Raw genomic sequence first — 16,483 nt, 5'->3', positions numbered from 1 at the left:
GGTGACAGCTGTCTGCAGCCATGTCCAGGAAGTGGTCCACGGTCAAGGGAGAACTCTGTAATCTGAGTGTGGAGGAAGGTATTGCACAGTCCCCAGACACCCCTAAACATTTCTTCAGAGCCATCTGAGAACTGGCCCTGTCTGGGTCATTGCAATAGACAGAGGACACAGCTTGGGGTACAGAGGACCCAGCCTGGCCCTGAGGCTGAACCATCTGAACAGATCCTGAACACTTGTGGAGGCGGAGCTCTGCTGCCCCGAAACCTCGGGATAGACACAGGAAGACGAGCCTGTGCTTTGTACACCAAAGAAAATGACTGAGGAGTCTCAATCTATTGAGAGGTTTATTTTGCCGGGGTTGAGGATGTGCCCAGGAGAAAGTGTCGGCAAACCAGATCCACAACTTCAGGAGAAGGATGGGCTCCGCGGGCTAGGTGGGTCCGAAGGAGCACAGTAGGAGCTGTGGCCTGCGCGATTTCCAAAGAGGGTTTGAGAACTTCAGTATTCAAAGAGGAAAGAGCAGACAGTAGGGAAAAATGGAAAGAAAAAAACAGGAGGGTAGATAAAAGAGGCCAGCGGTTGCATTCTTTTGAGGCGTTGATGAGCCTTCCCTGAATCCCCGTTTTACATGTGAAAGGCGGAAGAGGAACAGTCAACTGTGCATTCATCCTGTGCTCAGTGAACCTGCATCTTTATGTAAGAAGAACAGTTGAGGAGGGAGTCAAAGATGCTTTTGTCTCCCGTGAGCGGAGGGAAGACTTCTAGTCCTGTCTTTATCCCAACCTGTGCAGATAAGCTGTTAATTTACATTTTCAGGGTGAAATTCAGCAGAACTCTGTTTTAGGACAAAGTTCTTGGAAAAGAAAAAAAAAAAAAAGATGTGTGGCCTGTAATTCCAGCACTTGGGGAGGCCGAGGCAGGCAGATCACCTGAGGTCAGGAGTTTGAGACCAGCCTGGCCAACATGGTGAAACCCCATCTCTACTAAAAATACAAAAATTAGCCAGGCGTGGTGGCATGCGCCTGTAGTCCCAGCTACTTGGTAGGCTGAGGCAGGAGAATCACTTGAACCCAGGAGGTGGAGGCTGCAGTGAGCCCAGACCATGCCACTGCACTCTAGCCTGGGCAACAAGAGCGAAACTCCATCTCAAAAAAAAAAAAAAATCTTGGGGACCTCAAGGTATTTCCTTGTGGGCAAACAGTGAGGGAGGCCCCCTGGGGAGGGGAGTGGCCTTCTGTCTTTGCATCTGTCGATTTAGGAAGAAACTAGGAGGTAGTTTTGGGTGACCCAGTTCCCAAGCTTAACTCTTCTTTTTGGCATAGTGAGTTTGGGGTCCTGAGATTTTTATTTTCTTTTTACCTCTTTAAGGTGGAGGAGAAGGAAACTTCTCAGGGATTATCCCAGCACATTATCTTGTCTTCCTGGGCTTGAGGTAAGACAGAACTGCCTTTTGGGCTGCCTGTGTCCCGGGAGTCCAGAGACCCTGGGTCATATGGCCGGGCTGATGGCAGAGAAAGCTCCATTCAAAATGTCCTGCCCCAAACCTGGGACTCTTATCCTGTCTTAGTAAAACTTGTAAAAATGTGATGGATACATTACAATCTCTGTAACCGCCCAGTGAGTTCACCTTGCCTGCTGTGTAGACAGAGCCATTTTATCAAGACAGAGGAATTGCAGTGGAGAAAGAATAATTCATGCAGAGCCGGCTGTGCAGGAGACCGGAGTTTTATCATTACTCAAATCAGTCTCCCCGAGCATTCGGGGATGAGAGTTTTTAAGGACAACATGGTGGGTGGGGGGAAGCCAGTGAGCCGGGAGTGCTGACTGGTTGGAAATGAAATAGGGAGTCGGAGCTGTCTTCTTGCACTGAGTCAGTTCCTGGGTGGGGCCCACAAGATCAGATGAGCCAGTTTATTGATCTGGGTGGTGCCAGCTGATCCATCAAGTGCAGGGTCTGCAAAATATCTCAAGCACTGGTCTTAGGTTTTACAATCGTGATTTTGTCTCCAGGAGCAGTTTGGGGAGAGTGAGAATCTTGCAGCCTCCAGCTACATGACGCCTAACCATAATTTCTAATCTTGTGGCTAATTTGTTAGTCCTACAAAGGCAGTCTAGTCCCCAGGCAAGAAGGGGGTTTGTTTTTGGAAAGGGCTGTTATTCTCTTTGTATCAAACTATAAACTATTAATATAAATTAAATTCCTCCCAAGGGGAGTTCAGCCTACACCCAGGAACGAACAAGGACAGCATGGAGTTTAGAAGCAAGTGGACTTGGTTCATCTGTTTCACTGGCTCATAATTTTGCAAGGGCGGTTTCATCTGTACCCTGACAATACCTTCTAGTTTTCTTACCCACTGGTGTTGAGACTTAATTGAAGACCTCAGACGGACAGAATACCATGGAACCTGAGACCTTGATTTGCGGGGACAGGTTTAAAGTATATTCTGGAGTTGGTGCCCCCACCCCAGGGGCCGGCTCAGAGGGCTCACTTTCCAGCCTAATTTCAGGGGAACCAGAGGCTGCCGACCTGGATCTCACCTTGACGGAGGTCTTGTCACCTTCCTCCTCGGCTGGAGAGGCAGACTGTGGATGCTCTCCTGCTGGCTACCCAAAAACAAACAAATAGACAAACAAATATGAATGAGGAAAACCTGAAGAGGCCCCATGTGCCGGAGGTGGGACAGCTTGAGATTTGGTGAGGATAATTGCAGTGGCTCAAAACCCATAAAGAAGTTTCAGTCCATGAGTTCACCGTAACGTTAAAACAAACAAAAAAACAACAAATTGATCATCTTTGGAGGCTAACAATCAATTCATTATCTTAGAGACAGGTAAGTAAAAATTCAGCATTGTTCCTGCCCATATCGGGGAGTCTTTCTTTTTTTTTTTTTAAGCAGTCCAACTAATAAATGAAAAAAGATTGGGAGGCCAAGGAGGGCGGATCACAAGGTCAGGAATTTGAGACCAGCCTGACCAACATGGTGAAGCGCCATCTCTACTAAAAATACAAAAATTAGCCAGGCGTGGTGGCACATACCTGTAATCCCAGCTACTCGGGAGGCTGAGGCAGGAGAATTGCTTGAACCTGGGAGGTGGAGGTTGCAGTGAGCTGAGACAGAGCAAGACTCTGTCTCAAAAAAAATAAAAAATAAAAAAGAATGGTAAAATTAGAATATCACCATTTTGCAACCCCTGGTGAATGAATGAGTGCAGGTAATGCAGCCACTGACCCCTCGAAAAAGGGGAGCATCCGGCTTCTGTGCCCTTGATAAGGAGCTGCAGGGGATGGCCGGGCGCAGTGGCTCACGCCTGTAATCCCAGCACTTTGGGAGGCCGAGGCGGGCAGATCACGAGGTGAGGAGATCCAGACCATCCTGGCTAACACGGTGAAACCCCGTCTCTACTAAAAATACAAAAAATTAGCCAGGCGTGGTGGCGGGCGCCTGTAATCCCAGCTACTAAGGGAGGCTAAGGCAAGAGAATGGCATGAACCCGGGAGGCGGAGGTTACAGTGAGCTGAGACTGCGCCACTGCACTCCAGCCTGGGCGACAGAGCAAGACTCCGTCTCAAAAAAAAAAAAAAAAAAAAAAAAAGAGCTGCAGGGCCTGGGTATGCTCGAGCCCCTGGCCCCAGCCCCTGGCTCCAGCTGCCTCCTTGCAGGAAACCCACTGGACAAGGGAGGAGGTGTTGATCTGCAAGGGGCAGCCAGCAACACTCTCACTGTGGGGAACACGGCAGGGGGCGGCCCCAGGTATTCACCAGATCAACTGTAAGGAAAAGAAAGAGATGGCGTGGAACCTGTAGGGGAAAGAGATTTAAAAGACACATCAGATAAAAAAGTGGCTCAGACTAAACTGTCATGTTTAAAGATAGAGATATTAAATAATTTGACCTAAATGAAAGTGTAGAGAAGCACAAGGGAGAGAAGATCCTGTCAGGACGGTGATGACTTTTGGGGCTGGGAGAGGGCCGTGGCCATGGGGGTGCCATGGAGGGGGTCTGGAGTGGCTGGCAAAGCTCTAGGCTTGTGTGGTGGTGACAAAAAGTGTCTGCCCTGTCAAAGTCCGTGAAGCTTGGCCGGGCACGGTGGCTCATGCCTGTAATACCAGGCTTTGGGAGGCCAATGTGGGAGGATTGCTTGAGCCCAGGAGTATGAGACCAGCCTGAGCAACATAGTGAGACCTCATCTCTACAGAAGATTTAAAAATCAGCAGGACATGGAGATGTGCACCTGTAGTCTCAGCTACTCTGGAGGCTGAGACAGGAGGATTGCTTGAGCCCAGGAGGTCGAGGCTGCAGTGAGCTGTGGTTGTTCCACTGCACTCCAGCCTGGGCAACAGAGCAAGACACTCTTAAAAAAAAAAAAAAAAAAAAAAGCCGGGCGCAGTGGCTCACGCCTGTAATCCCAGCACTTTGGGAGGCCGAGGCGAGTGGATCACGAGGTCAGGAGATCGAGACCATCCTGGACAACATGGTGAAACCCTGTCTCTACTAAAAATACAAAAATTAGCTGGGCGTGGTGGCGCATGCCTGTAATCCCAGCTACTCGGGAGGCTGAGGCAGGAGAATCGCTTGAACCAGAGAGGCAGAGGTTGCAGTGAACGAAGATCGCGCCACTGCACTCTAGCCTGGCGAGAAAGTGAGACTGTCTCAAGAAGAAAAAAAAAAGAATTCATTAAGCTAAAAAAAAAAATAAGTCTCTGATGGTTTCCTAGTATGGTTTGAATAATGGAGCCGGAAACCCCCATAGCCCACCCACCTACCTTCAAGAGCTCATCCCTCACATTCTCCCCCTTCTGCCTCCCCAGGGGGGTGGGTGCATCCACTGCTTTCTCCACTGCAGGCGCTTTGCACGGATTCGACCTTCTAAAGGCAACGTTGCACCCACAGTTTGCAGGAGACCCGCCTCCATTTCCTTTCTCCCAGAGAGAAGCAGTCATATTTCCTGCAGTGGGTTATTTAGCACTTACTGCTGGGACCCCCCCAGGCCCTGAGATGAGGACCTGGGGACCAGGGACCCCAGGAGGCCCAGTGAGGGAAGGGTGTGAGACATTGGGGGAGGAAAGCCAGTGGAAGGGTGACAGCCATGGGCAGCTGGGCTCAGGCTCCTGGGGGCTGCGGGGAACGCGTCTTGGAACTTCCCTCTGAGGGCTGAGGGAGCCGGGATCGCCCATCGACTCCATTCCTCAGTAGCTGATGTCCGCCCCTGGGCCGTGAGCCCCTGTCAGGTCCGGCAGCTCTGGCAGCAGGTGAATGTCTTCCCGCAGGACACAGGAAGCCAGGGGTAGAGATGAAACCGTCTGAGGTGACCTCTGGGGTACGGCAGCATCTTTCATTCCCTCCTGCCCTGTGTGGTGTCCATCCCATCCTGTCGCTGATTCTTCAAGTGACGATTTCTGGGAGGGCTGGTGGCACACATGCCAGTTCCCACCACCACCGTGGCCTCGGCGCCACGGCCGACCCTCATTCTAGAGCCCCTCACCCCGTGCTCCTGTTGGTCTGGGTCACTTGCTGGCTGGGGTGTCCGATGTCACGGCTGAGGCTTCCACCCCAGGGACCTTCCCCCGGCCAGACAGTGGTTGCTGCAGTGACCTGTTTACTGTTTGCTTTGGGCGAAGCACCAAGGGTAGTGGAAAAGGTGGATAAAACGAATGAGAAGATGGAGCCTTTGACAGGGCAATGGAGCCCTCGGGAAAGGATGGACAGGCCGCATCGGAATCGCAGATTCGCTGGGGTGCACTTCACATAAAAGCCCCTGGATACAGCTGAGGAAAGACTCAGGGACCAATGCTGAGATTGACCAAGAGAAATGATCCAAATGGAAGCACAGAGAAGGAGAGAGATAAACCAGCTAAACCAGCCTGGAGCTGGAAACGTGTGGGGTGAGGCCCACAGGCCACAGGGGCCTGCAGGGTGCAGAGGGAGTGGAGATGTCAGAGAGGAGCCTGCTGCCCCCACAGGGACCCCTTGTCCCCCACCGAGTGGGTTCCCCAATTTCCCACCCCCACTGCTTCCCATTTCTTGATTTATGTTTTCTTTCTTTTTTTTTTAGACAGAGGCTCACTAGTGGCATGATCTTGGCTGACTGCATCTTCCACCTCCTGGGTTCAAGAGATTCTTGTGCCTCAGCCTCCTGAGTAGCTAAGATTACAGGTGTGCACCACCACGCCCAGCTAATTTTTGTATTTTTAGTAGAGATGAGGTTTCACCATGTTGGCCAGGCTGGTCTCGAACTCCTGACCTCAAGTGATCTGCCCACCTCGGCCTCCCAAAGTGCTGGGATTACAGGCGTGAGCTACTGCGGCTGGCCACATTTCCCTTCTGGTGCGCGTCCTCCTGTAGCTGCGGGATCAGGGGAGGTAGAGATGTCTTGTAACTGACTCAAGTTTGGCTGCTCGCCGCAGGAGAAGCGAGGTATGGTGAAAGGAAAGCAACTTTTATTCACGTGCTAGCAGGTGGGAGAGTGGCTGGGCTCAAGGCTCCGAGGAACCATCTCAGCTTTTTGGACTGAGTGAAGGGCTTTAGGAAGGAGAACTCGGTGTGGGAGACGTGGGAGTGGGGCAGTGGTGCAGGTGTCTTGAGTAATTGCCCATCCGGAGGTCTAGTTGGCATCATCTTGACCTTGGTCCGGTGGTGGTGGACTCGTTGTTCATAACTCCCCTAGACAGGAGGATTCCACAACTGGGTTCTATGCCTGGTTTATTTAAAAATGAGCCCCTGGCATTTCTAAGCAGGCACAAAGTGAGATAAGTGAGCACTGTGGCTGGTGGGAAAGGGAGGGAAGCAGGTTTAAAGTATGTTTCAAGGCTGCATTCTGAGGCTAGGAGGGAAAGGAAGAAAAACTTTAAAATGCTTCTCAAGGCTGAGATATTTGACTACAGTCTCATGCCCAAAATGTTTCTATTCTGCGCTGAGACCTGATAGATAATTTGGCTGCATACATGGAGTCCAGTGTGTGCGCCTGCCCCTCCCATCCCAGACTCGCAGCCAGTGGAAAAGTCTGCAAAAGGAAGCCAGCTGGGAGTGCCCACCAGAGTCAAAGTCTGGGGCAGGCTGGTGGACTCAAGAGGAGTCTTAAATATTGGAAATGTCATCACAAACCATCTGGGAAGTCCCCTTCTCTTAAAAAGGACATAAAGTCAAAGTGAACAGGGGTGCTCACCCCAAGCCCATGCCCACAACCACAGTGCCCTTGACATTCAGAGTCATGGCCACTGTCCACAAAATTGTGACTTACAGTTTACAAAATTGGGACATATTTACATGTTGACTAAGTTGGGAAATAATTGGGTTTTCTTTAAAAGTAGTAAAAGTGAAGAAGAAAAAGTCAAAAAGGTCTAACATCTAAGATGGTGAAATTTCCTTACTTTAGATCACCAGTAATCAGGCTGATCCCGCTTGAGCCACAAGCTCCCTGGGACCCAGCAGCAGCTATGCATTGGTGCATGGTGCCCTGCGTCTGATCAGCTGACTCCTCAGGCAAAATTTGCACCATTTTCACCCGAATTGCAGATGTCCTCAGTGTCATTACAAAGTTCCTAAGTCATGACCATTCTGTTCCTGTAGAGCCAGGCTGGAGTAAGCTCCCATTTCTTTAAGCCCTCCTGTCCCCTGCAGGGACTTCCAAGGTTGAGCTGATGAGCAATAGTTATGAGTCATTGGAGGAGACATCCCAGAGGCGCCAGCTCCCCCCTGCCCTAAACTGAAATTAAGACCTGGTGCTCCGGGTGGGGCCCCTGGGAGGGGATGTGCAACTCAGAGGGGACCTTCTCCACCTCCACCCCAGGAGACCCCAGAGGGACCATGGCAGAGCTGGAGCCCTCTTTTAAAAGTCAAATAAAAATAAGCAAAAGAAGCCAATCATCTCTGTGAAATGTCCAGAACAGGGAACTCTGTAGAGACAGAGAGGAGATTATTGGCTGCCGGAGGCTGGGAATGAGAAGGTAAGGGGCCTGGGGAGGTGACGGTTAAAAGATTTTTCTTTGTGGTGATGAAATTGTCTTACAATGGACTGTGGTGATAGTTGTGCAACTTGGTGAATATATAAAGGTTATTTAATTGTACACTTTAAATGGGTGCATTGTATGGTGTGTGAAACACATCTCAATAAAGCTGTTATTTAAAAAATAGTAAATAAGTGAAGTCCCTGGGCTGGAGCCGGGAGGATGCAGTTGTTCACTCTACCTGCACTTGCTGTGGGGTCCTGGGCAAGACCTTTCTGCACCCTGGCCCTCAGTTTCTCCAATCTGGAACACGTGGGGTTGGCCAAGGTCTCCACAGGCCTTCTCCAGCAGTGTGTGGCAGTGTGGAGTGCCTGCAGAGAAGGCACCTGGGTCTCTCTGAGGAGTAGAGAAGGGGGCTGGGGCTGCAGAAACGTGGCTTCACTGTGGGCTTGGGTATCTGCGAGGTCCTGTCAGAGAAGCCTTCTCCGACCCACCAGTCGCCGCCTGGCTGGGACTCTTCCTTCGCGGGTCATATGGAAATGACAGCCACAGAACGCTGCGTGCTCACCTGATGTTCACCTGAGTGGAGGCTCCTGAGCGTGGGGTTGGCCCAGCACCTGGCAGAGACTTAGAGTCAGACCACAGCAGATGCCAACAGAAAACAAAAGTGAACCCTGGAAATGGTTTGGGGCCTTCTAGGTGCCAGCCTTGGGAATGCAGAAAAAGTGAGGGCTCAGCCGTGTCCTCCCAGAGCTGCAGGTGAACAGAGAATCAGTGCGGTGGGACTCTGCCACTGCAGCGTGAACAGGTGCTCCAGTGAGGCGAGGCAGGGCTGGGGATTTTACAAACTAGTTATTTCAAAATAATTTCAGGCACACAGAAAAGGTGCAAACATAGTATAAATATTTCCCTTCTCTCCTTAACCCAGATTACCCAAATGTTCACATTCAATTACATTTATATCTGTTATTTTCATTCTCTCTTATTATTATTTTTTCACTAGTTTTAGATCCAATGATGAGTCTTGCCTGAAAACATTACTATGATACTTTTGCCAGATGGTTTTTCCAACACCATCTTTTCTCCTACAGTTATCAGTTGGCATTCTATGTAAATAAGACTTTCCTCTCTTCCTTTTTTTTGAGATGGAGTTTTGCTCTTGTTGCCCAGGCTGGAATGCAATGGTGTGATCTCGGTTCACCGCAACCTCCGCCTCCTGGTTTCAAGCAATTCTCCTGCCTCAGCCTCCTGAGTAGCTGGGATTATAGGCATGCACCACCATGCCTGGCTAATTTTGTATTTTTAGTAGAGACGGGGTTTCTCCATGTTGGTCAGGCTGGTCTCCAACTCCCGACCTCAGGTGATCCACCTGCCTCGGCCTTCCAAAGTGTTGGGATTACAGGCGTGAGCCACCGCACCTGGCTAACCCTTCTTATGTGTGTGTGTGTATGTGTGTATGTAAGTGTGGACTCGTGGACTATTATTTATGGATTATAATTTATTTACTATCATTCTTTAGTTTGTTGTTCAAATTGTCCCTGATGTGGGAGAGTTTGCAGACGGGAGTGTCACAGTTACATTTAGGTTTTGAGAGGATCCTTGTAAACCACAGTGAGTGCCACTACTCACATACCAGAGTCAGTGAAATTGAAAACGTCAGCCATGCTGAGCGTCGAGGAAGATGTGGAGCCGTGGCAATGCTCATACACCACTGGTGGAAATGGACAATACTGGGGCAGCCAATCCCGAGAACAGTTTAGCAGTTTCTTATAAAGTTAAATATACACTCATCATGTGACCCAGGGATTCTACTCCTACATATTCACCTAAGAGCAGTTAAAATAACACATCTTCACAAAACCTTCCACGCCGACGCACAGAGGGGCTTTATTCATTAGAGCCCCAGACAGAAAACAACCCCGATGTCTATAAACTGCAAAATGGGTCCAAAATATGGTCGCATTTCCATTCAATGAAACAGCCTCAACTCTGAAGAGGAATTAACTACAGACACACACAGCATGGGAGAATCTCAGAAACATGACCCTAGCTGAAAGGAGCAGAGAATAAACTGTGTGATTGTATTTATACAAAATCCTGTAACTTGCAAAACTCTAAGAACAGAAAGCAGATCAGTGGGTGTTCGGAACTGAGGCTGGGAGGGTAAGGAGGAGTTTGATTAAAAAGCAGCAGGTCAGAAGTTTTGAGGTGATGAAAATGCTCTAATCACGACTGTGGGGTGGCCACACACAGCACACAATGCAAAGCGCGTGGAGCTTTACTTCTGGTCAGTTTTAGTCCATGTGTAATTAGACCTTCATAACCTGACTCTAAGAAAGCAAAAACCATTTCTCAGGTTCTTGTGGGGATCGCAGACCACAGGGCAGAGTGGAAGCAGGTTGACAGCGTGGGGTCAGAGCTGGGATTTATTTCGGTGGAGAGTTGACCAGACTTGTTGAGTGGCTGGATGTGGGGTGGGAAAAGAAGGGTAAAGGGGGCCCCTGAGGTCTGGATCTGGCTCAGGGTAGGTGGTGGTCCCACTAGTGGAGAAGGAGGTGGGCTCTTTATTGCCACATCCAGGGGTTGCTGGGGACGTCACCCCGCCTGTCTCCTTGCACCTGGACCACACCTGGAGGTGGCAGGCAGTGTCCTAAGCTGATCGCCAGGGAAGTCTTCAAGGCCCCCTGCCCCAGGGGTAGCACCAAGCCTTCCGCCCTCGGGGCTGGGGCAGGCCTTTGGGCGTGGAGCCTTGAATGGGCACCTGGGGAAAGATGTTGGGGTCCCTCCTTCCCAGGGGCTCCCTTGGAGCTGGGAGGTCCTGCATTTTGGCCTCTAAGGAGAGAGGGAAAGACACCCAGGACAGAGCTCGGTTGTAGGGATGCAGTGCAAGGATGCTCCTGGGACTGGCCTGGGCTTCCCAGCCAGCCAGGTCTGTGTTCAAATCCCGGCTATGCTGCATCTGGGACTGGCCTGGGCTTCCCGGCCAGTCAGGTCTGAGTTCAAATCCCGGCCACGCTGTATACCTACAACTACCTGATCTTCGACAGAGCTGACAAAAACAGGCAATGGGAGACACTGCTTGTTTTTATATGTTTGTTGGCTGACATACATACATACATACATACATGTCTTAAGACATACATGCAGTCAACAAGCATATGAAAAAGAGTTCAACATCATTGATCGTTAAAGAAATGCCAGTCAGCTGGGCGCAGTGGCTTATGCCTATAATCTCAGCACTTTGGGAGGCCGAGGTGGGAGGATCACCTGAGGTCGGGAGTTCGAGACCAGCCTGACCAACATGGAGAAACCCCGTCTCCACTAAAAATACAAAATTAGCCCAGCGTGGTGGCACATGCCTGTAATCCCAGCTACTCAGGAGGCTGAGGCAGGAGAATCGCTTGAACCTGGGAAGCAGAGGTTGCGGTGAGCTGAGGTCATGCCATTGCACTCCAGCTTGGGCAATAGGAGAAAAAGTCCATCTAAGAAAAAGAAAGAGAGAGAGAGAAAGAAAGAGAAAGAAGGGAGGGAGGGAAGGATGGAGGGAGGGAAGGAAGGAAGAGAGGAGAAATGTCAGTCAAAACCATAATGAGATATCATTTCATACCAGTCAGAATGGCTCTTATTAAAAAATCAGAAAATGGGCTGGGCGCAGTGGCTCACTCCTGTAATCCCAGCACTTTGGGAGGCTGAGGCGGGCAGATCACTGGAGGTCAGGAGTTTGAGACTAGCCAGGCCAATGTGGCAAAACCGTGTCTCTGCTAAAAAACAAAAATTAGCTGGGTGTGGTGGTGTGCACGTGTAATCCCAGCTACTCAAGAGGTGGAGGCAGGAGAATCGCTCGAACCCGGGAGGTGGAGGTTGCAGTGAGCTGAGATCGGCCACTGCACTCCAGCCTGAGTGACAGAGCAAGATTCTGTCTCAAAAAAAAAAAAAAAAGTCAGAAAATAACAGATGCTAGCAAGGTTGTGGAGAAAAAGGAACACTTATACACTATCTGTAGGAGTGTAAATTAGTTTAACCATCGTAGGAGACAGTGTAGTGATTCCTCAAAGACCTAAAGATGGAAATACTATTGAACCCAGCAATCCCGTTACTGGCTATCTACCCGAAGGAATAGAAATTGTTGTACCATAAAGACACATGCATATGTATGTTCATTGCAGCACTATTCACAATAGCAAAGACATGGAATCAACCTAAAAGCCCATCAGTGACAGACTGGATAAAGAAAATGTGGTACATATACACCATGGAATACTATGCAGCCATAAAAAATAATGAGACTGTGTCCTTTGCAGGAACATGGGTGAAGCTGGAAGACATTATCCTTAGCAAACTAATGCAGGATCAGAAAACCAAATACTGCATGTTCTCACAAGTGGAAGCTGAATGATGAGAACACATGGACGCATAGAGAGGAAGACACACACACTGGGGCCCCTCAAAGGGTAGAGGGTGGGAGGAAGGAGAGGATCAAGAAAAATAACGAGTGGGTACTAGGCTTAATACCTGGATGATGAAATAATCTACAACAATCCCCCATGACACAAGTTTACCTATGTAATAAACCTGCATGTGTACCCCTGAACTTCAAATAAAAGTGACATTAAAAAAATGTCCTGGGCCGGGCGCGGTGGCTCACGCCTGTAATCCCAGCACTTTGGGAGGCCGAGGCGGGCAGATCACAAGGTCGGGAGTTCGAGACTATCCTGGCTAACACGGTGAAACCCTGTCTCTACTAAAAATACAAAAAATTAGTCAGGCAAGGTGGCCTGCACCTGTAGTCCCAGCTACTCGGGAGGCTGAGGCAGAAGAATCGCTTGAACCTGAGAGGCGAAGGTTTCAGTGAGCCGAGATCGCGCCATTGTACTCCAGCCTGGGAGACAGAGCAAGACTCTGTCTCAAAAAGAAAAAAAAGAAAAAAGAAAAAGAAAAAAAAGTCCTGGCCATGTCTTACAGTGGCCGAGGAACCCTGGGAAATTGCCTCAGTTTCCCTACAGGCACAGTGGAGGCCATGTCTCCACCACCGAGGTTATGGGGACCTCATGGACAGTAGACCTTCTCTCAGTGGCATCCTTCACTCTCTGCCCTTCCCAGTCTCAGTGGCACTCATACGGCTCCTGCTGCAGCAGGGCCTGACGTCAGAGGGCTGGCTCTCCCCGAGCCTCTGCACCCCTCTGGGCCTCAGCTGAGCTGCTTCTTCCTGCCCCAACTGCTTCTTTGCCTCCTCTTCCTCCAGCCCCATGGTCCCCAAAGTTGTGACTGGGCACCTCCTATCTTGCCTACCAGGGCCCCTGGCTCCTCTCCCTGCTACCCACCCCTCATCCTGTCACCAAACCCATCAGAAGAGCCTTCCCCATCGCTTCTTCCTTTCCTTCCCCTGGTGTACCTCCCCCTGCCCCCAGCCCAGGTTGCCTCAAACAGGACCTCTGAGACCCTTCCCCACGAAGCCTGGTAGACCAGCCCACCCGGAGGGATGTTCCTTCTTGTTCTTTTGTGGTCCTTATCCACTGTAAACACTGGCTTTCCAGGGCCGCTGCAATCTCTTGGATTGGGCCCTTCTTGCCCTGCTGGAACGCGTGCTGAGAACCATCCAGGAATACCAGGTCCAGCTACCTGTGCTCTTGGATGTATTTTCAGAGAGCAGCAGCCCTGGAATGGATGGTGGGAGGGGCCTGGGCCCTGCCAGCCATTCCACTCTACAGATGGAGAAGCAGAGGCACAGGGGGAAGAGATCCAGCCAGGTCCCCAAGCCAGGCAGCTGTTTCTGTCTGCAGGGCATCAGGGTTTCCATCCTGTGGCTTCCTTCACAGCACCTGCCATGCCAGGCAGGCCCTGTCCACGTTGGGGAGGGTGGGTCAGCAAGACCAGCACTGCCACTGAAGTTCGCTGTCCCGTGGGGGGCTGAACAAAGAAGCAGGAAGAGTTCCAGGAAAAAGACAGAGCCCAGCGGGGCAGGTGGCTTCTTGGCCCCAAACCAGAGGAGACTCCTCCTCACCAGCCTATAAACTAATTAATTGTTTTTTTTGGTAAAGCACAGTGAGCAACCAGGACTCCAGGAGACAGATGGCTCTAAAAAGGCCTTTTCAGCCCAGTCACTTTCATTCCTAGGCCAGACAATACCCAGTGACAATCAGATATTACCCCACTGGCTTTTCAGCTTCAGATGACGGACTGTTTTCTTTAAACTGCTCTGAAAACCCCAAACCACGACCTTCTCTCCACCCATTTCTCTCCCACTACCACTGCAGGCGAAGCCCGCAGGAGAGGTGCTGCGGGAGCAGCACAAGCAGGTGACCGCGTGCTCTCTTCTCTGGTAAACATGGTGGAGTGGTAAGTGCACTGACATTTCTCACATCCTGGAGGAAGCTGTGAACATTCTGAGGACTACTGCAGGCTTCAGTGCCCCTGTTGGGATTTTCACGGATGATCCTGGGGAGGGAGGCTTCGCCTTTCTGAAACACCTTCTCCTGGTGGAGGTGGCCCAATCCCCCACCCTGTAACTCCATCTCTACCCTCATCTCTCCCCTCCCCTCCATCCCTCCCCCACCTCCGTCCCTCCCCCACCTCCATCCCTCCTCTCACCTCCATCCCTCTCCTCACCTCCCTCCCTCCCCTCACCTCCCTCCCTCCCCTCACCTCCCTCCGTCCCCCTCCCCTCCATCCCTCTGCTCCCCTCCCTCCCTGCCTCCCCCTCACCTCCATCCCCACCCTCCCCTCCATCCCTCCCCTACCTCCATCCCCACCCTCACCTCCATCCCCCCACCTCCATCCCTCCCCTCATCTCCATCCCTCCCCTCCCTTCCATCCCTCCCCCACCTCCACCCCCACCCTCACCTCCATCCCTCCCCTCACCTCCATCCCTGCTTTCACCTCTGTCTCCATCCTGCAGCCAGTTGACCATCTGCACAGCCAGGCCTCTTGGTCCCGCCTTCTTGGTCCTGATTCTCCCAGCCCCGTGGCCCCCAGGGGTTCCAGTGCTGACAGATAAGTAGACCTGAAGTCATCTTAGCGATGTGGGAGGAGGAGGAGGGAGGAAGAAGTGTTTTCCCCACATCACATTTTTATGCCTTACAATTGATTTCCTCAAAATCACATTTTTATTCCTAAAAAATTCCACTTTTATTCCTTTGATACAAAATAACAATTAATAACAGCTTTAAATTCTCAGGCATGTGTTTATAAGTTGATTTAATGAGGGACAATTTACCAAGCGATGGGGCCGGGTTAAGAACGGGAGCTGGGAGCATCTCCTCTGAGGGGCGAGGGGAGGGAATGTGCGCCAGGCCCTGCAGGGATGGGAAGGAACCACCAGCTTCCTCCTTCCCACCCTCTGATCTCCTGCCAGGGCCCCCATGCGTGGATCCCAACTAGAGGTCAGAGGCCGGGGAGCTGGGAGGATGCAGAGTGGGGAAGGAGGGACGTGGACTCCTCGTCAGAGCCGGGACCTCCAGCAGGAGGGGAGCTGCTTCAGAGGGGCTGTGACTGGGGAGTACTTTGGGCAGAAGCGACATGTTCTTGTTTGTGTCTAGAAAGGCCAGCTGGCCGCCATGGACTTTAAGTTTGTGGTGACGGGAACAACTGCAAGACAGTTGGGAGGCTGGGGACCGTGGTCATTTGGGAGAAGTGGAGGTGTCCCAGTTGGCTATGGAGAGGGTGGGCAGGCAGGAGAGAGACCTGGGTGGAAGTGGACCAGGGGTGCTTGCTGGTCTGGGAGCATGAAGGAGAAGCCGTCCACCCAGACTCAAATGACGGAGAGTTTGCTGTTTGAGGGAACCCAGGGGCTGGCCGTGCACCACAAGGAGCAGAGGTTGGCAGGAGCTTTCATCCTAAGGTGGATCTTGCCGCCTCTCTGGGCAGCCTCCCAGGCCTCTGCTCCAGGTGACCAGTTTCTCTCGAGGGCCCACAGCCAGCATGGCAGAACACAGCTACCAGCCTTTGCTACATCCCAGATGCTTGGCTACAGGGACCTCCACAACAGCAGCTCTGTGTCTAATGCTTGAGCTCAGTTCCAAGGAGTCTGGCTAGGGTCACCTTTCTGAGCTGGGCTCCCAAGTCACAGCTGACACACCAACTTGTGGGTTTGTGTCCTTGAGTCAGGTAACTGCTGTAATCGGCTGTACTCAGGGTTGTGGGTTGGGCTGAGAATGACAAACCTCCAGGACGGCAGTGAGCTGTCCTAGTGGAGGTTCTCACCTTGATCACCCACCCACTAGCCAACTCACCAACTGACCACAGATGCAGGAGAGCAACTGAGACCAGCAGAAGAATGGCCCAGCTGAGCACAGCCCAAGCTGTTGACCGAGAGAATGATGACAAATGAAATGGCTGTTGCTTTAAGCCACTAGTTTTGGGGGTGTTTGTTATGCAGCAAAAGCTGACTGAAACAGAAATTGGAATCCAGAAGTGGGGTGCTGCTGTACAAAAACCTAAACCATGTGCCATAGGTTTGGGACCAAACAGTGGGCAGAAAATGGAAAAGTGGCCAGGAAACTATCAGCAAGGGCTGAGAAAATGCAAAACTGTTAATGGAGTC

The 16,483-nt window shown here is 51.2% G+C and overlaps 1 long non-coding RNA gene across 1 annotated transcript; it reads left to right on the top strand.

The window, feature by feature from the left end:
- The first annotated feature begins 1,082 nt into the window (after positions 1–1,082).
- LOC129044159 (uncharacterized) lies at positions 1,083–8,128 on the top strand. The gene is made up of 4 exons (XR_008504623.2): positions 1,083–1,432; positions 2,210–2,831; positions 6,054–6,415; positions 7,374–8,128. It is a non-coding gene; the product is annotated as an uncharacterized LOC129044159 (long non-coding RNA).
- Positions 8,129–16,483: the final 8,355 nt, after the last annotated feature.

The sequence above is a fragment of the Pongo pygmaeus genome, chromosome 13, assembly GCF_028885625.2.
Source record: "Pongo pygmaeus isolate AG05252 chromosome 13, NHGRI_mPonPyg2-v2.0_pri, whole genome shotgun sequence".
Taxonomy (NCBI): domain Eukaryota; kingdom Metazoa; phylum Chordata; class Mammalia; order Primates; family Hominidae; genus Pongo; species Pongo pygmaeus.
The sequence above is the reverse complement of the archived record's forward strand: the minus strand, read 5'-3'. Positions and strand labels throughout refer to the sequence as shown.